The 25,937-nt window shown below is 36.7% G+C and overlaps 1 protein-coding gene across 1 annotated transcript in view; it reads left to right on the top strand.

The window, feature by feature from the left end:
• The first annotated feature begins 592 nt into the window (after positions 1–592).
• The window catches only part of PALS1 (protein associated with LIN7 1, MAGUK p55 family member), a 304,998-nt gene continuing 279,653 nt past the window's right edge, over positions 593–25,937 (top strand). Inside the window, exon 1 of the mRNA XM_053697684.1 lies at positions 593–785. The gene's annotated coding sequence lies outside the window, so the exon portion shown is untranslated. The remainder of the gene's footprint in view (positions 786–25,937) is intronic.

Here is a 25,937-nt window from a genome sequence, read left to right on the forward strand (position 1 = left end):
GCCTCCTAGGTTTAGCTTTCAACTAAGAATACCAAGAGAATAAAGCAAAATTGATAACAAAAGTACATTGGAAAGCTGTTTAAAATGACATGCCCTGTCTTAATCATGAAAGTTTATTTTTGAATAGACTGTCCCTTAAATGTAGCTTCCCTCATCATATTTTTTTTTCTACTGTAACAATATTAAACTTGTGTGTGAATTCCTGAAAACAGAAAAATATTTATGATACCATTTTGTCACATTCAGGGCTATACACACTTGCCTATTTATTTATTTTTAATCTAATATTATTAAGTAACAGGTACTTAGGGCAAACTGCATGCCTGTAAGGGTACGTGCTAAGAAACACTGCTTTAAAACACATTTTATAATACAATTTGTATTTTTACAAAGGTGCTGTTCCATTGTGTAAGCAGCAGGGGGAGACAACCTCATACTTTAATCTAGCGACAAACAAGCATGCGCATTACTCTCTACGTCTTAGAACCTAGTTTGATATGCTAATTCTCTTCACACGAACTGTGTTCTTCAGCATCTTCACGAACAAACTCGGTCTCAGGTTGTGCGCATGCGCACCGTCTTGGAGTGGATTTTCCAGTGTGCGCATGCACACATTTCCAGCTTGGAGTCTGCCCTAAAGTCATCGCGTCATTATCCTGACGTTCCCAGCGCGGACAGAGAACGTCACGATACCGACTTTCCTAGGCTGTCATTATACATAGGGACTGGGAAGACTGACAGCGGAGAGCTGAGAGAACCCCTTGAAATAAGTGCGAGAGGCTAAGGTGAGCTTGGTGCTTATTTTACCTGTTGCTCACGGTTCATTTTTCGGTTCCCGGTGTTGTGTCTCGGGAGAGGCCTCCATAGTTACAGCTAAACACCTCTCTGTGTTCCGAAGTCGGGATCTGCTAAATGATTCGTGTTGGTTTTGTTATGGTTGTCCACCTGTAGAGTGGCGGAAGTCTTATCTCACTAGGAAAAGCAACAGGCAGCTCTGGAACTTAGATACAGAAGTAGCAGATCTCCCCACAATTCATAAAATCCACTTGTTTGTGCAGTTATTTCCTAATTATTTCAGTGTTTTGTGTTATAGGTGATTAATATGCTCTATATGAGGCTACTTGATGTGCTATATAGGGAAGATATGCGATCCCATTCATTTAGCCAGAGATCAGTGGGGATCGCCATCATCTGACAATGTATTTATTTAATTATTTAGTTTGTTTAAAAATTAGGGATTGCCGCTGTTGCGAAAAGTACCACTCCCCTGCCATGTCTGTGAGGCTGAACACAAACACACACAGTCATGAGTGCAGAAAAAAAACTTAAGTTTAGTAAATACTTTGTGCATTAAAACAGTGAGGTTGGTTATGCTTTTACTGATTTTGTATATACTGTATATTATATTAATTTCCACTGACTGAAAGGGGTAGCTCAGCCAGCTTTATCAGTGTAGGGCCATAACTTCATTTAAAAAGTGTATCAGTTCAACATAGGGATGTGGTAGGTTTTGAAATACTCTTCTATACGTAATATTGGAAAAAATGTGTGTGGGCTGATAAAGTGTCAAGCCCCACAAACTAATATTCTTTTGCTCACAATTCTGTAGCCTTGGAATTAATGGCCATTGTAGTTGAAAAATTAAAATGTTAAGACTAATGTCCCTGCACCTCCTGTTTCTTTAACCTCTGCAAAGCGGTTAAACATAATAGTGAAGTACCGCGTGGGATCCTCAAATTCAATGAGGGTTGTGCTACTAAAGCTGCTGATTGGATCAGCTGCAGTTTCTGCTCTGGACCAGTAGTAGCTTTGCAGTTTAAATACATTTTTTTTTTTTATTATTACAAAATTGACATAAGTTTAATAGTAAATGGTCTATTGCGTCAGAGCTCATTGTGCATTTCCACTCCTGTTTCATGTGACAGTCATCAGCCAATCACAAATGCATATATATATATTCTGTGAATTCTTGCACATGCTCAGTAGGAGCTGGTGACTCATGTGTAAATAGACTGTACACATTTTGTTAATGGAAGTAAATTGGAAGGTTGTTTAAAATGACATGCTCTGTCTGAATCATGAAAGTTTAATTTTTACTAGAGTATCCCTTTAACATCAGAAAGAGGTTTTACCTTTTGAGTGCTAATGACGGCTCTGAGCCGTCACAGAGTTTCTCACTCTGGTGCTAATGACGGCTCAGAGCCGTCATGAACACTCTCCCACCTTGAGGTAGATCTGGGGGCTCCTCACTGCTCCTACCCCGGTGATCGTGCCTGTAGAGTGACAGGCATCGCCGGGGCTTCACGTGATGCGCGGTGACGTCACACGCAATTACGTGATGACGTCACCGCGCAACTTTATTTATACTTAATAATCGCAGTGTAAGTCTTGGGGGTCTGTAAAAAAAAAAAAAAAAAAATTAAAAAAAAAGTTAAAAAAATGTTTTCAAAAATTAGCCCCCAGGTGGGAAATGGCTTAGCAGCCAAAGGGTTAATGCAGTGCATAGGTATGTGCACTACTACTCCTCAACTGGACGTGCTACTCTTGTAAACTGCTCCTGATTGGCTTACCTGTTTGTCTAGCTGAGAAATGTCAGTGCTACTCTGGACACTTAGGGGGCGATTTATCAAGCCCTTTCGGCAGGCTTTGCTTGCCTACGACTGCAGGTTCTCACAAGATAACCTGCACGCCGTATTTAACAAGCAGCGGTCATCAGACTGCTGCTTCCCTACCCTTTCGCCACCTCTTAGGTGGCGAATTTCAATCTCTGTGGTCTAGTCTGACAGGGGAGATTGACAGCTCCTGTGCCCGTTCGTAATTGGCTATGCGCAGGCAGGGGACAGGGTTGCACGTGAGCGCAAAATAGCGCTCGTGTGCAGTGCTGAATTCCGCCTAGGGTGAGCTGTGGAGGACAGGGGCACGTATGTGCGCCCCTGTCTGCCTCAGCTTGATAAATCGCCCCTTTAGGGGGATGCAGTAATACAAAAGAGCACTAATGTGTTAAAGAATTTTATTATTGCACTTGGCTCTTTTGAGATGAGTGTGTCAGCTTATGTTGGTTGTGGGAGCTGCCCATATCAATCAAAAAGTAATTTACTATGTATTTATTTTACTATGAATTTAAACAATGTTGAATTTACTTTAGTATTTTTACATTTGCATCCAATTCTTTTGTAGATGGGGGAAAAAAAAGTTTCTTATAGTTTTCAAAATTAATATAAACAAATGATTTAGCCTCAATGTTTTTTTAAATGCAGCAAAAGATCATCATAGTGTATTAGTTACTAAGAATGGTTAGAAGTGACACACATATATTCCATGTTAAACACAGGTTTCAGAGTTAGTTTACAGAAAAGTAGACAAAATAAAGTACATTACAAACTTTATTTATTTACTTCTTATTAAAGTGATGGCAAATTTGGTTATTTTCAAAGCCGTTTCTTAAATATATCACCTAAATACTTACACTATTTTTTATTTATTTTTAAATAAATAATCCTATTTTAAATAAATTATGAGTTGAATCCTTACCCTAATAGTGAGTTTCCTCCATCCACTGCATTTCCTTTTTCTTGTTTTTAACCTCTTAAGGACATATGACGGAATTTTTCCATCATAAAACAATTGAGCAAACTGAAAGCTGTGTCCTTAAAGGGTTAATGACGTGAGCATTTGAACCGGTCTGCTATTGGCCATTTTTGTTTATGTGCTGTGCGACATGCTATGTGATTGGATGCCACACATAGAAGAAAAAAAAAGTTCTCAAGTGAGGGGCAGACGGGGGAGCAATAGGAAAATGTTTCCCCCCCCCTTTATACACTTACTTTTTCTTTTTTAGCTATCTTGGATTAACTCCCTACTTAGACAAATTTACGACAACATCTCTGTTTACAGTGTTTTGTGATAAGTCAAAACATTGTTATTCCTATTCCCTTTTCCCCCCCTACTAAATGTTATTTTTTTTTTCTCTAAATTTCAGCCATAAGACAAAATCGAATTTTCTTAATCACGTTTCGTGTTTTTCTCTTTTTGTTTGCGTTTTATGTCTGGTGTTTGTAAACTGTGACCATTTGTGACAAAATTAGAGAATGTTAATATACTAATATTTTAGTTGACACATTTCTATCAGACTATATTTTTCCTTTAAAAAAATAGCCAGGCATGGTTACTTGAGGCATAGAATGGGAGCAATATGTTGAAAGAGGAAGCCTTGAAAGATTGGATGTGTTAATTCTTATTGCTCTTTTATGGCTTTCCCTTTTTATCTTGTTTTGCATCATATTTCTGACAGCTGTAACTGTCATTTTTGTTCTCTTTATGCACAGTGTAATATGTAATAATTATGCAGGCCTGTCTAGAAACCGTTTATTGTAATACTATGATTGTAAACCTTGGGAATGTATTCCAAGCAAATTTTACATTTACAACAAATAAACTTCAGAAGGTATTTGAAACAGACAGTTAATAGAAGTCCATGTTTCTCCACTAATGTTAAACTGTAGTAATCACTCAGGACTCAAGAGATATATAGTTTCTCCATTTAAAGTAGGGAATTCCTTCCTGTTTACAGCCATGGGGGTAGATTTATTAAGCAGCGGATGCTGCAATCTACCCCCAAAGTTTTCGACTCGCTGGAAACAGAAGTTAAGAAGCACAGGTCGTAAGACCGCTGCTCCTTAACTTCTCCTACACCTCTTAGGTGGCGGACAGCAATCATCCAGATCAGATCTGATCATGTCAGCCACTGCTTATCTGGCATTTATTCCTGGATGGCCTCTCACCATTCAAAGATTAACATGTCCAAGACTGAGCTCTTTTTAATCCCCATCTTGCTCTACTCCAATTTCTGAATTTACTATCATTGTCAACGGCATCACTATCACCCCATCCGCTGTCTCAGAGTTGCACTTGACTCCAACCTGTCCTTCATCCCCCACATCCAATCGCTTTCTTCATCCTGTCACAAACACCTATGCAATATTTTCAAAATCGTCTGTTTTTGAGTGCTGACACCACAAAGCAAATCTACTACCTTGTAATTTCCCAACTTGACTACTGCAATAAGTTACCCACTGGCCTTCCTCCCCCCCCCCCCTTTCAGTCCATCGTAAATGCCTCTGCCACGCTAATCCACCTTTCCTGTCACTCTGTATCTGCTGCACCTCTCTGTGAGTCCATTGGCTTTCTGTTCACTGCAGAATTAAATTAAAGGGACACTGAACCCAATTTTTTTATTTCATGATTCAGATAGACCATGCAATTTTAAGCAACTTTCTAATTTACTCCTATTATCACACTTCATTCTCTTGGTATCTTTATTTGAAAAGCAAGTATGTAAGTTTAAAAGCCGGACCGTTTTTGGTGAACAACCTGGGTTGTTCTTGCAAATTGGTGGATAAATTCACCCACCAATAAACAATTGCTGTCCAGTGTTCTGAACCAAAAATTGTCTGGCTCCTTAGCTTAGATGCCTTCTTTTTCAAATAAAAGATACCAAGAGAATGAAGAAAAATTGATACTAGGAGTAAATTAGAAAGTTTAAAATGCTTAAAATTGCATGTTCTATCTGAATCATGAAAGAAAAAAATTAGGTTCAGTATCCCTTTAAAAACTCTCAACCTGAACTTCAAAGCCCTTACTAATTCCACTCCCTACTACCTGCCCTCAGTAATCAACAAATATACTCACACAATGATCTGCTTCTTGCATCTTCGATTATCACCTTTTCTCATACTAGACTGCTGTACTTCTCTCGTACTTCACCTACCGTCTGGACCGCTCTCCCTCGCACTGTCAGACTTTCCCCTAATCTGCCTACTTTTAAACGCTCACTGAAGACATTTTTGTTCATGGAAGCCTACCACCTACCTCAGTAACAAATTAATTCCAGTAATTGCCCTCATCTAGCCCTGTATTAAAGAGATATGAAACCCACATTTTTTATTTCATGATTCAGATAGAGCACTGGTTTTCAAACTTTACCTGCTCTCATCCAAGGTCATTTCTGAAAACCTAACCTGTTGGGGAGACTTGAGGACAGGTTTGAAAACCAGTGAGAGAGAGCATGCAATTTTAAGCAACTTTCTCATTTACTACTATTGTCAATTTGTCTTCATTCTCTTGGTATCTTTCTTTGAAAAAGCAGGAATGTAAGCTTAGGAGCCAGCACATTTTTGGTTCAGAACCCTGGGTAGCGCTTTATGATTGGTGGCTACATTTATCTTACACAGGTATGGAAGTCAACTTGGAATTAAACTTTCATGGTTCAGACAGAGTATGCAGTGTTAATAAACTTTTATATATAATATATTTTTAAATTGACTTCATTCTTTTAGTATTTTTGTGTTGAAAAGCACCTAAGTATGGTCAGGAGCAACAATGCAATACAGGAAGCTAGCTGGTGGTTAGCGGCCATTCATATATTATCATTGGTTCAACAGATGTGTTCATCTAGGTGCCAGTTGTGCATTGCTCCTCTGCAGTTGACTTTAACTATATGCATTAACACTTCTACAGTTATAAAGATGCAATAGTGCAATAATAAAATGCTCTAATACATTATTTTCTTTTTGCATTTCTTCGTACCTTTAACATTTTTATAATTTATTATGCAAAGTAGTTCTGGAGGAGTGGCTTGTCCTGGAATGTCCCTTTAACCTTTTCTGAATTGATGTGCTAGGCAACGTTTAATAGATTTTTGTTAACAAGAGTAACGGCAATAAATTAAATAATCCAATTACTTTTATTGCTTTATTAAAGGGCCATTATAGTTGAATAATTGCATGCTCTAATCTAACCCTGCTGTACTGTTGTGTTTTTTTTTTTTGTTTTTTTTTAACCCCTGCAATGGGGTTAAATACACAGGGTAGAAATACCGATCGGAACTCGTGGTGGACTGCTGATCCTGGGTCGGAACTCTCTTCTGATTGGATCAGCAACTCACTCAGGACCAGCAGTGCACAGCAAGTCCCAAGCAGTATTTCTACTGTATTGTGATGTACAGGGGTTAACCCAACCTAGCAACAGTCACCAGTTTGTCACAGAAAGGGTTAATCAACCTTTTCCACCTTTACCAGTTTGTCACAGTCTAGCCACTTCAGGCAATCCTGTGACAGTGAGTTCAGGGGTTAACAAATCCTCTCATATGTACTAGGCCAAGAAAAGTGCCCAAACTCCCCTTTAGTGATACCCACACAAAACTTTTTCTGCTGTCACCAAATTATTATATGGGAAATCCTAAGGAATAACCCAGATTAACCAATAACGATTCCCAAAACATATTTTAGCAGAAATAAATCTAAATAATAATACTATTATTACTAGTCTTTTCATAATGGGGTTCAAATATTAGACAAAAGCAAAAACTTAAAGGGCCATGATACCCAAATATTGAAGCACTTGAAAGCAATGCAGCATAGCTGTAAATAGCTGACTTGAAAATATCACCTGAACATCTCTATGTAGAAAAGGAAGGTATTTACCTCACAATTTCTTAAGTATTCACAACCCACTGTAAAGAGACTTTAGTCCCAGGATTTCCAAGGGAGTGTGCATCTGGCATGTGCAGGCATGGTCATGTTATTTTTCTATTCAGTTTAAGGAAGTTTACTGTGAAATTTAATGAGATCATTGCAAAACCTCAGCACTGCTAATGTGTATTGGTTTTTATTTTTGTTTGTTTTGTTTTTTTCAACTTGCAGCTTTACAGCAGCTCTAAATGTTCACAGAGAACTTACTTTAGTGAGCTGAAGAAATTTTGAGGTAAAATATTTTCCCTTTTTACATGGAGATGTTCAGGTGATGTTTTCATGTCAGCTTTGTATAGTTATGCTGCATCACTTTCAAGTGATTTAGCATATGAGTATTATGTCCCTTTTACAAAAAAAAAAAAAGGAACATTTTATTATGACCAAGAGTCATTTATATAAAAAGGAATTAACAAACTCAAATGCACACAAAAGCAAAACAGTTTTAAAAATAAAAAAGGAGAAAATATAGGAGAACCTGTAACTTTACCAGAATAGCGTCTGTCCCAGGGAGATGTCAGAAATATTGTCAAACATGCTGTTGTCCACAGCCTCCCATGTATAATGACAATATTATTTTGCTAAATTCACCATTTAAAAACATTTAGGTTAGGTTATTCTGACCAGGCCACTTCCAGAGTGTGAGCAAGGAGGTTATCCACCCCTTTTTTATGTCAGGCCATAAACTAAATTGCAAGCCCTGGCTGAAGTTACAGGATACCTTTTTATAATTGTATTTATGTATACAGTACGTATACAATTATAAGCAATGTCATTGTGACATCATTAGGATTATTTTGATACAAAACATGACATGTCTTTCATATTTGGTCATCCTGAAACATAAAAGTGGTTAAAACATGCCTTTACATATCCTACAGTGTCACTTCTAAGTGGCCTAAAGTTTGTGTTTTGATATGACACTGTCTTCTTTCACGCTGTTGACATTGTTGGCCCATAAAGCTCACTGTAGAGAGAAGACTGAATTGCACCTTATACCGGACTCACCAGGTGTAAGAAAAATCCTTTCTTATATAGTTTTGGTACAGAGTTGTAAATAGCAGAGACGAAAAAGCAAAGAGAGAAAAAATTTACCCCTGACATCTTAAAAAAATAAAATAAATTATGAGTTTTTAACTCCATTGTAGAGGTTAAACATACATCACTGCAGCGTTGATCGTCTTCACATTACATGCTCTAGTGGATTAGATCATGTCATTTTTTTGATTATAGCTGCCCTTTAAGATGTCCAATATTACAGTTTGTCTTTAAAGGGACATTAAACACTTTGAGATGGTAATTTAAAATGATAAATTTTATATATAAAAAAGTCTGCAATATACTTTCATTATTTTATTTAAACCCTTTTCCTGTTCCATTCTGAAATTGTGAGCTTTTCATTTCCTGTTAGAAATGGAAGTGCAAACACGTATATTCCACATACAGGGAGTGCAGAATTATTATGCAAATGAGTATTTTGACCACATCATCCTCTTTATGCATGTTGTCTTACTCCAAACTGTATAGGCTCGAAAGCCTACTACCAATTAAGCATATTAGGTGATGTGCATCTCTGTAATGAGAAGGGGTGTGGTCTAATGACATCAACACCCTATATCAGGTGTGCATAATTATTAGGCAAATTCCTTTCCTTTGGCAAAATGGGTCAAAAGAAGGACTTGACAGGCTCAGAAAAGTCAAAAATAGTGAGATATCTTGCAGAGGGATGCAGCACTCTTAAAATTGCAAAGCTTCTGAAGCGTGATCATCGAACAATCAAGCGTTTCATTCAAAATAGTCAACAGGGTCGCAAGAAGCGTGTGGAAAAACCAAGGCGCAAAATAACTGCCCATGAACTGAGAAAAGTCAAGCGTGCAGCTGCCAAGATGCCACTTGCCACCAGTTTGGCCATATTTCAGAGCTGCAACATCACAGGAGTGCCCAAAAGCACAAGGTGTGCAATACTCAGAGACATGGCCAAGGTAAGAAAGGCTGAAAGACGACCACCACTGAACAAGACACACAAGCTGAAACGTCAAGACTGGGCCAAGAAATATCTCAAGACTGATTTTTCTAAGGTTTTATGGACTGATGAAATGAGAGTGAGTCTTGATGGGCCAGATGGATGGGCCCGTGGCTGGATTGGTAAAGGGCAGAGAGCTCCAGTCCGACTCAGACGCCAGCAAGGTGGAGGTGGAGTACTGGTTTGGGCTGGTATCATCAAAGATGAGCTTGTGGGGCCTTTTCGGGTTGAGGATGGAGTCAAGCTCAACTCCCAGTCCTACTGCCAGTTTCTGGAAGACACCTTCTTCAAGCAGTGGTACAGGAAGAAGTCTGCATCCTTCAAGAAAAACATGATTTTCATGCAGGACAATGCTCCATCACACGCGTCCAAGTACTCCACAGCGTGGCTGGCAAGAAAGGGTATAAAAGAAGAAAATCTAATGACATGGCCTCCTTGTTCACCTGATCTGAACCCCATTGAGAACCTGTGGTCCATCATCAAATGTGAGATTTACAAGGAGGGAAAACAGTACACCTCTCTGAACAGTGTCTGGGAGGCTGTGGTTGCTGCTGCACGCAATGTTGATGGTGAACAGATCAAAACACTGACAGAATCCATGGATGGCAGGCTTTTGAGTGTCCTTGCAAAGAAAGGTGGCTATATTGGTCACTGATTTGTTTTTGTTTTGTTTTTGAATGTCAGAAATGTATATTTGTGAATGTTGAGATGTTATATTGGTTTCACTGGTAAAAATAAATAATTGAAATGGGTATATATTTGTTTTTTGTTAAGTTGCCTAATAATTATGCACAGTAATAGTCACCTGCACACACAGATATCCCCCTAAAATAGCTATAACTAAAAACAAAATAAAAACTACTCCCAAAACTATTCAGCTTTGATATTAATGAGTTTTTTGGGTTCATTGAGAACATGGTTGTTGTTCAATAATAAAATTAATCCTCAAAAATACAACTTGCCTAATAATTCTGCACTCCCTGTAGTCATCGGCTGCACACTCTAGTGACCTATTTATAATTGTCTCTAATTGACCACAGCAGAGAAGGTAACCTAAGTTACAACATGGCAGCTCCCATTGCTTTATAGACACTAAAAACTTATTTTGTCAATATTTAAACAGCCAATGAAACTTTAAAAAAAAATACATCTACATGTTGGTCTCAGACTAATCTTTTCTTTTATTGCATCATTCTATCTAATTGTATTTAGTGTTTAATGTCCCTTTAAAGTTAACAGCTGTTAGGTGAAGTGAAAGTCTCTGAATTAGCAATACTTGGTGGCAAAGCAAACTGAATTCTATAAGGTCTATTAACCTTTCATGATATATTAAAGTTTTTTTTTTTTGTTTTTTTTTAAAGGATATACATTTGAAACTTGCCATAATGCAGTAAAAAAATGTGGTATATCCTAGAACTATATAGGTAGTGTACAAACGGCATTGTAGCTCCTAGCTTCCACCAGCTTACTCCTGGGAAAGAAAGGAAATCCTTTCAGGTCCTTATCAGTAACTTCCAAGGGCAATGCATTTCTCAGCCTTCAGTACCTCTGCTATTTAACTAGCTATGAATCATTGTATTGTATATCACTACTTTATATACTGAAATCTGTACATTGGAAACCTTTTTTGGCCTCCTTCCTATAATATTGTGTGTGTAATCTTAGGAATACTAAGATTTATTTCCCTATCAAAATCTGTTATTGCTAATTATAATTTTCTGGTTTTGTATGAATATGTCTAATACATTGCAACTGTAATTTAATATGACTCTTATAATCCAAATTGTTCCGAGTTAAACTATTGAAATGTATTTTGGACAAACTTTCTGTTCCACTATAAAATTATTACACTGCATGTGAATGAGAACACATTTGTCATTCAAAATGTCAGATTATTAAAACATAAGCATGTGTAGGAATATGTTGTTCTTTTAAGCCAAACACATGCACATTGGTAAAATGTGTTCTTACAAGTATCATAAAGGTTGTAATGAGTCTTAGATAATACCTGATTGGTTAATGACAGACGCACCCTGTTAAATGGGGAAAGCAATTCTGATGAGTGTGAATCTAAGAGCATTTAAAGTGGTAGTTTATAACAAACTTGAAATTATTAGGAACAGATGTGTTTTCCACTTCATAGAAAGCTTTTATCCTATAGGACAGTAAGGGCCAAGATAGAGTAGAAACTCTAGAATATAAAAAAGCTCCTTCCTAGAGAGGGGGGTGTGTGTGTGTGTGAAACAATTCACTGACACCAAAGTTGTATCTATCTAATTTTAATAACGGTATTTCAACAAATAATTTAAATTGCAAAATATATAATCAATTTATTAATTAGGTAAATAAGACATGTTGCATGATTGTTTTTTTTAATTATCAAATTAGTATTAAACTATTTTGCTTATTAATGATTAAGTGCTGACACATGTACTCTAGTCTCTTGTAAGTTTTTCAAGAGGACATGGTGGATTTAATGTGTTTATAATAAAATGTCTGCTGTTCTTAGTAATAGCAGGATGCCGTTGCCTTGCCATCGGGGCGTTTGGCTGTTCTGAAGACTTATTGCTTGTCCTATAGAAAGGCTACAGACAATAATAGCTGGGGTAATCAGCAGCTGGAGAGAACATTTAAACAAGCATCAATGGGGGTGCTGAAAATGGATTAAAGGGATAGTCTAGTCAAAATTAAACTTTCATGATTTAGATAGAGCATGAAACTTTTCAATTTACTCCTATTATCAATTTTTCTTTGTTCTCTTGGTATCTTTAATTTGAAAAAGCAAGAATGTAAGCATAGGAGCTGGCCCATTTTTGGTTCAGCACCTGGGTAGCACTTTCTGAGAGGTGTCTAAATGTAGCCACCAATTAGCAAGAGCTACCCAGGTGCTGAACCAAAAATGGGCAGGCTCATAAGCTTACATTCAAATAAAGATACCAAGAGAACAAAGACAAATTGATGAGTTAATTTGAAAGTTGCTTAAAATTGCATGCTCAATCTGAATCAAGAAGTTTAGTTTTGACTAGACTATTCCTTTAAGCGATTTGGGGTAGGTGTATCAGCTCTACCACACTCTATGCAGTGCGTTTAAAATGCTGTACTGTAAAGTAGAAAAAAAAAAACCAATCAGTTTGAGTTTCTACCTTTTTAATAACTACTTGGTAAACAGGATGAGTGGTTGATTGTACGTCAACTCCCCCTACGCTAGTAACTGAAGGTTGCGCTTGATGACAGATTTAAAAAACCTGTTGCGTTTGATTCATAATATTCTTTGAACTTAGTATTTATTTTTTCAAAAATACTCAACTTTTTGTTGTCAAATCTATATAAAATCTGTTTTTTTATTTGTAGTGTGTTTATGAATCCTTGTGTAAATGCAAGTAGTCTGCTCTGTCATGATGTACATACAAGAGCTTAAAGTTTTGCATACTAACAGTATAAGGTTACCACTGCACTGGAGATTTTGCTCTCTTTTCAAAATATTACATATTGATAAGTTTATTAGTGGATTATTGGTTTTAAGGTGGTCCCTATCAACCAATGAGCAATAAACTTTTTTTTTTAAATCAGATATTTATCTGCTGTACACTAACATTTATTGTTAGATAAACAGCTTTTACTTGACCTTTTTGACTCAAAATATTTAGCATGTTTAACTGCTGCTATAAAGAGGAATATGTCCCTTTTAAGCTATAGGTATTCTCTATACTATAGAGTCTATAGTAATGTGATACCTTTTGTAATGAAATGCATCCGTAGGCAGTAATGAGAACTTGGACAGCAGCAGTTTTGCATATGTTAGTCTCAGTTTGGTATTTATAATAGGAAACGTTTCAACAGTCTCTTTCAGAAGATGATGCTATTCCTAAGGTTAAAGATAATGCTATTCCTAAGGGTGAACTTCATAGCTAAGAGCTCTTTTTCACCAGCAACCTACATTGTAGTTGCAGCCATTCCTATTTTGGCTGGGAGTATGTTCCTGAGAGTGGAATCCTGTGGAAACACTGCAACAGCGCTGTCAACTTCATCTTAAAGGGACAGTCTACACCAGAATTGTTATTGTTTTAAAAGATAGATAATCCCTTGTTTACCCATTCCCTAGTTTTTCATGACCAACACAGTTATACTTTATATATTTTTTACCTCTGTGATAATCTTGTATCTAAGCCTCTGCAGACTGCCCCTTTATTTGTTCTTTTGAAAGACTTGCAGTTTAGCCAATCAGTGATGGCTCCCAGGTAACGTCACGTGCACGAACACAGTGTTATCTATATGAAAAACATGAACTAACACCCTCTAGTGGTGAAAAACCTGTTAAAATGCATTCTTAAGAGGCGGCCTTCAAGGTCTAAGAAATTAGCATATGAACCTCCTAAGTTAAGCTTTCAACTAAGAATACCAAGAGAACAAAGAAAAATTGGTGATAAAAGTAAATTGGAAAATTGTTTAAAATTACATGCCCTATCTGAATCATGAAAGTTTTTTTGGACTAGACTGTCCCTTTTAACATTGATCAGAAGCAAGATCAGAATTGAGGAGGATGGGGTTATAGAAGACCTTCACTGTTTGGTCATGCCACATATTTTGGATTGGTGCCCTCCTTGTGCAGTTGTACGGACTATAACATGTATATTATGGAAAATAGCAATGGTAATAATAGGTTGCTTCCATTCCAGAATGAATCCTAATGGCCTATAACTGAGAAATGCTTGAAATTATAGGGAGTATATCACCAGTTTTAAGATATCTGATTTTAGCCCTCTCAGCATGCTGTGTCAAGTTCTTAAAATACACTAGTATGTTGTCTAGATATACCTTTGTGATATGGAACACACCTAAATTACATAATTATTTCAATCTTAAAAGACAGCAAGGGTGTTCCAAGCCTGAAAAACATAACAAAATACTTAAAGTGTACATGTAAAGTCAACCGAATAGCTCTGCATCAAAGTGTTTAATTGCCCAAATAAAGGTTTATTTAATTCATCATATTTTTTTAAGATATATATAAAAGTCAATATATATAATTTTACTTGATATTCTTCTCGCTGATTCCTCCGCCTGCAGTTTTGGTCCCACATTTCTTTTATGATTGACACTTTGCTGTCTTAATCTTTTTTTCACCCCGGGGCTTCAGGCCGGTTGCTCGCTACGTCATGCGCTTTAACTGCGCATGCGTGAACTACTCAACGACGTAGCATACTCAATGCTTGTCCGCGATTCGCGCATGCGCAATACAGATAGACTCTCATTTATTCTAAGACCTGGAGAGAGTTTTATCAGCTAATTTTTAAACGCATGCGCGAATGTCAGCCCTGCTCGTGAATGAGCTTCAAACAGACGTCATCGAAAGGCGTAAAAAATAGAAATGATGCATCGGAAATAGGGCTGAAATACAGGAAGAAGACGGTTGGGAGGAGTTGAGTGCTTAGAACGGAGATAAGTTGTAATCCAAATAAAACGATAAAGATTATATTTATTAAAAATATATTATTGCGGTTTAACTATGTATAATATTGTGAGCAAGTAGGTTTAATTTTATAACGGAAAATTTACATTCATTTTAACCTTCACCAAATCTATAGGTAGAGGTAAGTTCTAGATCAGTGAACCAACTTGCTTTCTGGATTTAGTCACACAGCTCTGCTATAAATGGGAACAAGTTGTTTTTCAGTAATCTTGTTCAAAACTCTATAGTTAATGCTGGGCCTCCAAGAGCCTTCCCCTTATTTTTATTTATTTTTTAAATCTGTGTGTGTGTCATATGACACTCTTGAAGTCAAGCCTTTTAAAATCCCTTAGGAAGCCTATGGGCTAGATTTATCAAGCTCAGGTGGACGTGTGCATATACGCGCCCGTGTCCGCCGCAGCTCACCTCTGGCAGTGCAAATTTCCCCAGAGGAATTTACCATTGCCAATGAACGCTATTTTGCACTTGCGTGCAATCCTACCCACGCACAGCCAATCACACGTGGGCAGAAGCTTTCAATTTCCCCGGTCGGACTAGACTGCGGAGATTGAATTTTGCCACTTTAGAGGTGGCAAAAGGTTAGGAAAGCAGCAGTCCAATGACCGCTGCTTGTTAAATACGGCGAGCAGGTTCTCTTTGGTGAAAAGGCTCTGGAGCAGCAATGCACTACTGGGAGCTAACTTGTGATTGGTGGCTTCTCATATATGTCTCTAGTCATTGGCTCACCAGACTTGTTCATCTAGCTCCGTGCACAGTAGAGGATTTTATTATTGCTTGTGTATAACACTGAACATTTTCTTTAGAACTTTTATGTCCCTTTTTGAAGCTCAACATTTTTCATTAATGTGACTTCTGGAGTGTTGAAATGCTGAAGTTTTAAGATGGAGAGGAATAGTTTTTGACAGTTACTTAACCTTTGGCTCAAAGTTCTGTTGCAAATCGTATTGCCTAAAAACAAGCAGTGCATCCTGGTTGCAAAGATACTACCTTTTGTACTTTATTTCATTGCATGCTTTTTTTTTTTTTTTAATATTAAATAGAAGAAGTAAGTTAAACAATGTTAAGAATCTTTTTCGCAGCACTTGATGTGATTCCTTGTGCAAGTTTGATATTTTAACCCATGAGCTATATATTGCTTATTATAAAGAAACAATGTTGCCATCTGTGTCCATCCTATACTCATGTTCTAGTTTTTATCAGTCCTAATCACCATATGTGATACAAAACAATATTTAAGTTATATGGAATGAAAACTTAATTCTATATTCTGTTTTTCTGGTCTTTGTACATAGTTCATGGGTCTACAGAATTGTTGTCATAGGAACAAGTGGTCTTGGTCTCAGGAATGCTTCTGGAATGCTAATCCTTTTTTTTTTTTTTTTTGTTTCAAAGGGTGGGTTTATAGCAATCCTTCTGCTAATGGGAGAATCCATAAAGAGGAACACTGACTTGGTTTGAATAACAATATGAATGCTTATCAATTTGTGCTTGTCTGATTGTATGAAACCATTATCTGGTTCTTGCTATAGACACAGAATCATGTAAAGGGACAGTTTACTCAAAAATGTTCTCTCCTTTTAATTTGTTCCCAATAATCCATTTTAACCTGCTGCAGTGTATTAAATTGTTTACAAGTAGCTCCTTTAACCTTATTTCAGCATTTGAAATAGCTGATTTTAGCCTGTGGTATCCCCACCTATACTGAAAGTTTCTGGTCTTGAGTCCAGGCTATTGGCAGGCAATGTAAATACAGCCAGCAGAAGAAATTATGCTCCCAGTGGGGGGTAGAAGAGATAACTAATTAAATAATTTTCCATTGTTCTCTAGGTATTGGGCTTTGGTTTACAAACAGATATGACAATGAAGCAAGGGTGTGTACACAAAGTGATAACATAATGAGAGATCATTTTACCTACAAGCTCAACCCGTTGTAATAGGCTGTGGTTTCAAAGCACAAAACCAGCAATTTCATATACACAAATAAATCTGAAAATGCAATTTCTCATACAATTTTACAGTATACTGTCCCTTTAAATAACCTAGCCAAAATGTATTGTATGGTAAATTTCAAAATTGTATTTCCTTACAATAATTGCTTTACTTCTAAGTTTTACAGTAGGGTGTCTGCTCTTATGTAAAATTAAAAACAGTTTAGATTTACTATATTAAAAATAGCAGCCCCACAGTAGGAACTCAATGCAACAATAGTCAGTACACCTTTCATTACTGACATTCAAATCTTTTATTTTTTCAATACTTCATATGTTATTTTTGATGACGGACTCAATCCTCATCAGCATGGAGGATACCACTGTTGCACACATTTCTGCCATTCTTCAAAGACAATTGTTTCAGCTGCTCTTTGCTGAAGGGGGTTCTGATGCCCTACCTTTCTCTTTTCACGGTTCACTTTTTTCTTTTTTAGAAGGTCTTTCGTGATTTTGGCAGTGTGCTTTGGATCGTTATCATGCTGGAATATTCCTCTTCTGCCAAGCTTCTGGAGACTGGAAGTCATCTTGTCAGCCAGTATTTTGGTATATTCACATGTATTCATGTTGCCATCTATAAATGTCATCTCCCCAATACCTTTTGCACTTGTGCAGCCCCATATCACCACACTCCCACTTCCTTGCTTCACTGTTGGCACTATGCATTCACTGTAATAATCCTGGACAGGTTTACACCAAACATGCTTTACCCTATCTGAGTTGAACAGATTTATCTTGATGTCATCTGACCAAAGAATGTGCTCCTGATATTTATCAGGCTTCTTTTAATGCTGCATAAATAAAGAGTGAAGCGCTGAGCTTTGAGGCTGCTTCTTTGGTGGTAACTAGCCATAGAACAAGCTATAATGCTATTGTTCATTCTGAGGTTGAGCGCTTCTCTCTTTTTATTTATGCAAATTATGACACTTGGGGAAATCTTCCTAAGTGTGATGCGGGAATCCAGACATGGACCCGTTGCTTAGTGTGCCTAGAGGGATATGGCTGCACCTCACTGACGAGGCCCACAATAGGCCGAAACGTACGTCTGGGGTTTTGCCGTTTCTCTTGTTCAGAGAGGGATTGCTTGGTATTTTGGGGCTGGACTGTACTGTGAAGTCAGGATCAGACTGATATGCTTCAGGAAAGTTCTTCTCTGTGAAAGGCACATATTGAGCAAAAAGAGTCTGCTTCTTGGGTGGTAACTAGCCATAGAACAAGCTATTATGTTATTGTTCGTTCTCAGGTTGAGCGCTTTTCTCTTTTTTTTTATTTATTCTTTTAATGCTGTTTTGCAAAGTTTAATCTTGCAGTTTTGTGCCGAAGAGCAAGCAAGTTTTTTTTTTTTTCTTGGACGCTGTCCATAGCGTTTGACTGACATGTAATGTCCCTTGCACTGTTTGAGCTGTCACAGAAACTCCAATTTCCGTTGATAACTCCTGAGCCAAATCTGTAGCACTATTTTTCAGAGCTATATTGTGAAAGTAGCACACTGTTCATGGCGTTTTTAGGAGGACGGCCATTGTGGTACTATGGCTTGTTCTATACCTCCTGAATAGTGCTTCAACTGTTTAGACTGCGTTTTAGTTGTTCACCAATCTTTCTGTAATTTTTTTCCCATTTTTGTGAAGTCTTATAATTCGATTTTTCATGTGGAGCTATGATACAGATATGCAGATAGGCACAGCCCATAGGTCCAAAATTAAGAACGATCAGGTATTCAAAGGACAGTGAACACAGGTGTATTCCCTTTTGTTTCATTGTGTTTCTTCTTTGGGTCTGTATTTTCAATATAGTATTTGTTTTTGATTGTTCATAAGAGGAAATACTCTACTTGTCAACTTTAGAAATAATGCAATTATTGAGAGATGATACAATTTTTTGAATCATTTGACATTTAAGTGATATTGCACAGGGTATTAACTTACATAATTAGAGAAGAAAAGAAAATAGAATACCCTTACTAGCAACCTCTCATTTAATTAAATTAAACAGTCCCAGAAAGGAAAAGAGAAATTGATTCCCAAAAAATTGATTGATCAAAAAATCATAAATGACAATGTGCTGAAAAAAACATTTATTACAAAATATTATTTGCAAATACATTGATCACTATAATAAAAAATACCACCTTAAAAATAATTTTAAAAAGAACTATTGGTCAATCGAAAAAATATGGTTAAATATTGAAAAAACGATAGTGCACCAAGCTTGGAATGAAGCAGGATTATTTAACCCTTTAACAACCACGACGTACCCTGTACGTCATTGGTCCTTAAGGGATTGTCTGGCTTTAATAGCGCGGTTAGACCCTCCCTCCTGAAGGCTTGCTAAAATAGTGTGGCGAGACCACGCTATTAATAACAGCACCCCCCCATAGAGAGACCAGAGACGTACAGGGTGCCATTGCTGGTCATTAAAGTGTCAGTAAACGTAAAAAATAATGTTATATAATTCTGCACATAGTGCAGAATTATAGAACATTATATTAGCCTTATCGTTATAAAACCTTATTTCCCCTTTTGAATTTTTTAAAAATATGACAGGTTTTCAGACCCGCCCTCTGCGCTCTTCTGAGCGGGTCTGTTTATTTTTTACACAGTGCATCGGGCCAGCTGTATAGTCACAGCCCAGCCCGACCGCGCAATTATACACAGTGCAGCTCGCTCCTGCTCTGTCTGTCCAATTTCCATGCAAAATTTTTAGTAATAAGATATAAGCATTCAGCTTAGTCAGAATTGTAGCATCTTGCAATATAGAAAATAATTTGTATTTATTCTCTGTTAGTCCATAAACTCAGATAATCCATAAAATTGTAATCCATAAATGAGACCTCAATGCACAATTAATCGATCATAATATTCTTGCAGATAGCGGAACTTGCAAATATTTTCATGCAAAGCAACGAAGTGGAAAGATTATTAAGCGGAATGCAAGTGACATGCAACTAATATAGAGATGTGTTATCTATGAGTCCTCACTGAGGATTTAAAACAATCTCACCCGCAATGCGATGCAGTTCCTTAGTACAGTTTCTCCACTCCATAGGATCAGATTGCTGTGTGTTGCCAATATAGTCAATTTCAGTCGCCACAAGAATGGAACTCGGTAGGCCAAACCGATAGATAGATATAGATATATATATATATATATAAAGAGCTGCAACAACTAATCGTCATAATTGATAATAATCGATTATGAAAATAGTTGTCAACGAATCTCATAATCAATTAGTTGGTTTGCAATTAGTTGGTCTGTGCACAACACCAGCTGCTTCATTCCAATGAACTCCTGCACATGGTATTGTGTTTTATGGTTATGTCCTTAGCCTTAAGGACGTCTACAGATGTCTACTTTCACTTTTTCAGGACAGTATATGTTTACAACTACCCCTGGCTTATGTGCAACCCAGATATAAGTGATCATTTGGATTGTTTATATTAAATCTGGTGATTTGGAACTCTGCTTTTCATGATATAGTGGCAAGCTTGTTGTTTACACCTTGCCCCTAGATTGATGGGAGTTATTTTAAATTGATGTGCACTGTTATCTGTTTGCACAATTATTAGCGTATTGCTTGCTATTGCTGATTATATGTACTGTATACATAAATGTGTAAGGCTTTGTCCTGTTATTGATATACAGTCCTTAGCGCTTTTTGATTTTGTTTTTATTGTTTTTTTTATATTTTTAATAAATTGTGATAATATGTACCAGATACAACCTTTATAAGTATATATTTGTTATTTTTAAAGCGGACTAGATATTTCCCCTAACCTTATAGCTGGTTATTTACCATTGCATATAGATATTCAAGATATTTTTATGTTAGAATGAAGTCAAGGGTTACTTTATTGAGAGGCCCCTTGCCAAGGTAGAAAACACTTAGCATTGGTGAAGAGCTAACACAGATAAATATCCCACTTTGGTGAAATTGGCAAAACCCTACTTATACACCTCAACAGCCTTTTCTCTGCTGCAGGAAATATACCTGCAAACAGAGAACCAGCCTTAGCCAGAAGCATGTGGACATGTTGAGATGTTTGCATTTCAATGCAAAGTTTCTGAAAGAGTGAATAACAGAATGTTATTAACAGTGATAGTCTAACTCTTTCTAGTTCTACCACTTTTCAAACAGTTTGTGGTTTTGTTTTGTTTAATTATAAAACTGTGCTCTGCTGCATAAAAATTGAAGAAACAGTTGTGTTAATGTAAAGTTTTAGTCTGAAGTTAATATTTGTAACACTCATGTGGATTTTATTTAAAACATTGAAAACTATTGATTCTCTTTTTATCCGATTAGTCGATTAATCGAAAAAATAATCGGCCGATTAATCGATTATGAAAATATTCATTAGTTGCAGCCCTAATATATATATATATATATATATATATATATATATATATATATATATATATATATATATATATATATATATATTAGAGCTGCGCATCTTCACTTGTCTCACGATTCGATTACGATTATCATCGTAACGATTCGATACGATTCGATTCTACGATGCATCGCGATGCATCACGATTACTGCCTATGATTTTCATGATCTTGTTCTATTCCATATTTTATATATATATATATATATATATATATATATATATATATATATATATATATATATATATATATATACACACACTTATATATATATATATATATATATACACATACACACACACTTATATATATATATATATATATATATATATATATACACATATACATACACACACTATGTATATATATATATATATATATATATATATATATATATATATATATAGTGTGTGTGTGTATATATAATAATCTTTTAAACAACTGTGTAAGATGGAAGAGCACTTATAAACATAATGCTACAATATGCACAGATATGTATCTGTAGATTTATTTTACAAAGGAAAACCAGCAGCAGTGTACTCACTCAAACATTCTCACAGAGTACATGCAGACATCTGAAACCTGACCCAGAGAGCATTACCAATAGACCTCCTCTCACATGTTCCGGTCAGGAATTTTTATGACACCTATCCTAAAGAGCCGACAGCAGCCTCATGTAAACAGTGAATCTTTTCTTGTATTATAGATTCACTGTTTACTGTTGCGGTCTCTGCTGCATGTTTCCTCTCAGTCAGATCCCTAGCCCAAACGAGCATTTGAGGGTTGCTATTAGATACAGCAAGTCAAAAGTTTTACAGCAACCCTCAAATGCTCGTTTGGGCTAGGGATCTGACTGAGAGGAAACATGCAGCAGAGACCGCAACAGTAAACAGTGAATCTATAATACAAGAAAAGATTCACTGTTTACATGAGGCTGCTGTCGGCTCTTTAGGATAGGTGTCATAAAAATTCCTGACCGGAACATGTGAGAGGAGGTCTATTGGTAATGCTCTCTGGGTAAGATATCTGCGCAGTGTGCACAGGAAGTCCTGATGTGGTGTAGCTGGGGGCTGTAACCAGATTAATCCTGACACAAATGCTGTCGGCTCGTCTGCTATGTGAGAGAGGCGGGGTCACGTGACGTTGCGCGATGATGTCACCCCTGAATCGATTCTGATCTGCACTGCATCGATGCAGCATCGTTAACAGGCTGCATCGCGATGCATCGCAGAATCGATTATTTTAGGCACCCCTAATATATATATATATATATATATATATATATATATATATATATATATATATATATATCTCTCTATCTCTCTATCTCTCTATCTCTCTATCTCTCTATCTCTCTATCTCTCTATCTCTCTATCTCTCTATCTCTCTATCTCTCTATCTCTCTATCTCTCTATCTCTCTATCTCTCTATCTCTCTATCTCTCTAATGCATTCAGAGCCTTTGTTAGGATCCAAATGCAGGAGAAGGCGGACGTTCATGGCATTCGTCTCTTTTCGGAGCCAGACTTGTTCTTGTTCAACACACTAAGATCTGGATTTGTACAGATCTTAGTGTGTTGAACTTTCACAAGAATAAATCTGGCTCCAAAAAGAGACGAATGCCACAAGCGGACACCGCTTACTGCATTTGTATCCTAATGAAGGATCTAATATAGATTTATAAAGAGAGAGTTGATTAATTAATTAGATATATAAATATAGATAGATGGAGATATATATATATATATATATATATATATATATATATATATATATATATATATTTTGTTATAAATATATGAGAGTGAGAGAGAGTTTTCTAAGTCATAGCTCAAATTAATGGTGAGAAAATGCAGACACATTAATGGGATTCTCCATATTGAATCATATGAAAACGTAAATTCATTGTTCAACTTTATTAAATTGCACGTTAGACACAAGGGTAATTGATGAACTAGGAAGCCCAAACTGGGTAAACATTTGCTAGGCTATTTACCGTTATCTTCAGAAAAAAGTGCTAAGTGCTATTTGTAATGTTCTCAGTTTAGTTTCCTTGTGCATCCTTTTTGTACTGCTACTTTTAATAGATTGTTTGAAGCAAACATGTTCTCACCTTTCTCACCCCAACCATACTACTAAATTAGCCTTTATAAGGGCTCCATGTACTAAAGCGTCAATTTTCTCGCGGACAATGTGTCTGGTCAACTCGCTCGAATTTGCAGCTAGCAAGATGCTGCCCGCCCGCCTTATGTACTAAAAAACAGCATAAAAAAATCTTGCGCCTAATCCGCATCGAGCATCGGCGAATGATTCATACATCTGACGCCTCTCTAGTTGCGAATGTACTATTAACTTTTAAAACAGTCCGGTCTGCCTAAGGATATAAGCATCATGACAGGAGCCAGGGTAATTGAATCTTACGCTTATAATCCTCATTTTCGGGTCACACACCATCTGTACATTCAGAGAATGGCAAGACTTTCGGTTCCGATAAAACTCCTCCCATAAACGGGGCGGTCTAACTGCAATATGGGTACAGTCTATTGCCCCAAGGACATTTGGCATTCCGGCCACACTATAGAATTGAGACTTTATCGATTGCCACTCTTCTGTGGTAGATAGTAGACAAACATTCTGGTAATATATGCATGAGTACATAGATAACTTTGGATAGATGACGCGAAAAGGCAGACTGACTGAAACCAAAGATGACGCTGGACACTGCCTGAAATGATCCGGTGGCAAAAAAGTGCAAGGCAGAAAGAAACTTGAGGAGTCCGGGAATGGCCATTGAACGAGCCGTCACTGGCTCTAGAAAATGTGCGATTTGAGCATATAAAGTCAATATTGAATGTAGATCCAGACTGAACCTTTGACTAACCTTGCTATCGGAAAGGCCATCGAAAGGAACCCGAGGAAGGAATACGCACTGTACCCGCAATCTCCTTCTTCTAACCACATTTTCTATGGCATCAGGTTGACGAATTTGCGTCAGACGAAGAATATACAGTTGAAGAAGTGTCTCCATGGCTAGCAGGTCAACAGTGAGTAAAGATTCAAGTGTATTGTCCCTCTTTTATATATCCGTTGTAGGCGTATATAGACCCTATTGTTTATTATGGTGCTCGCTACCTATAAGCTGGCGAGGGATTTTTCACGAGGTAGGTGCGGACAAAGTCACGAGCGTATAAGTAGATAGTTTAGTAATTACTGTTTTGTGCGAGATTTATGTTGAGCGAGTATTTTCTAGCTACAAAAAAGACTAGAATATAAAAGTTGCGGACAAATTCGCTCGACACTTGTAAATGTAATTTTTTCAATGAATTCGGGGCATAGTACATACGGTTATTGATCCGCACGCAGAAATTTAGACAGAAATAGTCACGAAGACCTCGCAGACAGCTTAGTGCATGGAGCCCTAACAGTTTATTATTTGCTTGGTTTGCTCTGTGATATAGAAATCTTTAGTTATAGATGGCAAATCAGAGATCTGTAATTGACCAGACTATTACTTATGAGGTGCCAAGGCCCTTGTCATTCAGAACACATGCTTTTTTTATAAGGGTTTATAAGATTCCCAAAACATTTAAATTTAAACTTGAAATCCTGTGAATGTGGATAATGTAGTTTGTTTTATTGGATAAAGCCTTATATCTGCAGCACAAAAAATAAACTAGTAGATAGTATATTTATAATTGTTTAAAACTGACTTGTGGGAGAAACCTCCTACCCCAGATTATTGTCTTGTTACACGCTAATGTCATTTCCTTGGGGAGAATACTTCCCTCACCTATTTCCAAATACGACAGGTTGGATTACAGTTTAATAAAATCAATGGGGGTTTTAACTTTCCTAATAAGCTTTAATCTGGCATGTCTAGTTAAATACTTGATTTGTTGGATTAGACCTCTGGGTTACTACTGCCAGCTATATAATAGTTGCATTAATATATCCTGAAAGAAATTCTACAGTGGTTGTGTGCAATTCTGATACTAGATTAGTTTTTTTTTAATTTTTATTAATGTTATGTAAAATATGATAAATGACTGTTGCACACACGTCTATAAATTGTATACAAATTGAATTCACATTTGTATTAATCCTGCAAGTACTATATAATGTTTTAATGCTAAAAGGACATACAAGTGCACTTTTTAAAATGCAGTAGTGTATTTTATTATTATACTCCTGCGTGCCCATGTGTTTATTACTTACAAAGGGGTTGAATACACATTTTAAAGTCAGCTCCAATTCTGCAGTGCACTAATCATCCAAAACTGAACACAGCCATTAAAGGGATATGACATTTAAAATGTTTATTTCATGATTCAGATAGAGAATGCAATTTTAAACAACTTTCTAATTTACTTTAATTATCAGTTTTTCTTTGTTCCTTTGGTATCTTTTGTTGAAAAGCAGCAACGTAAGCTTAGGAGCCGGCCCATTTCTGGTGCACTATATGGCAGCAGTTTTGCAAGAGCACCAGATGAAAGCACGATTTCCTGCTATGAAGTGCTCATGGGAATAAAGCAAATGTTATA

This window comes from Bombina bombina, chromosome 1, assembly GCF_027579735.1.
Source record: "Bombina bombina isolate aBomBom1 chromosome 1, aBomBom1.pri, whole genome shotgun sequence".
In the NCBI taxonomy this organism is placed as follows: domain Eukaryota; kingdom Metazoa; phylum Chordata; class Amphibia; order Anura; family Bombinatoridae; genus Bombina; species Bombina bombina.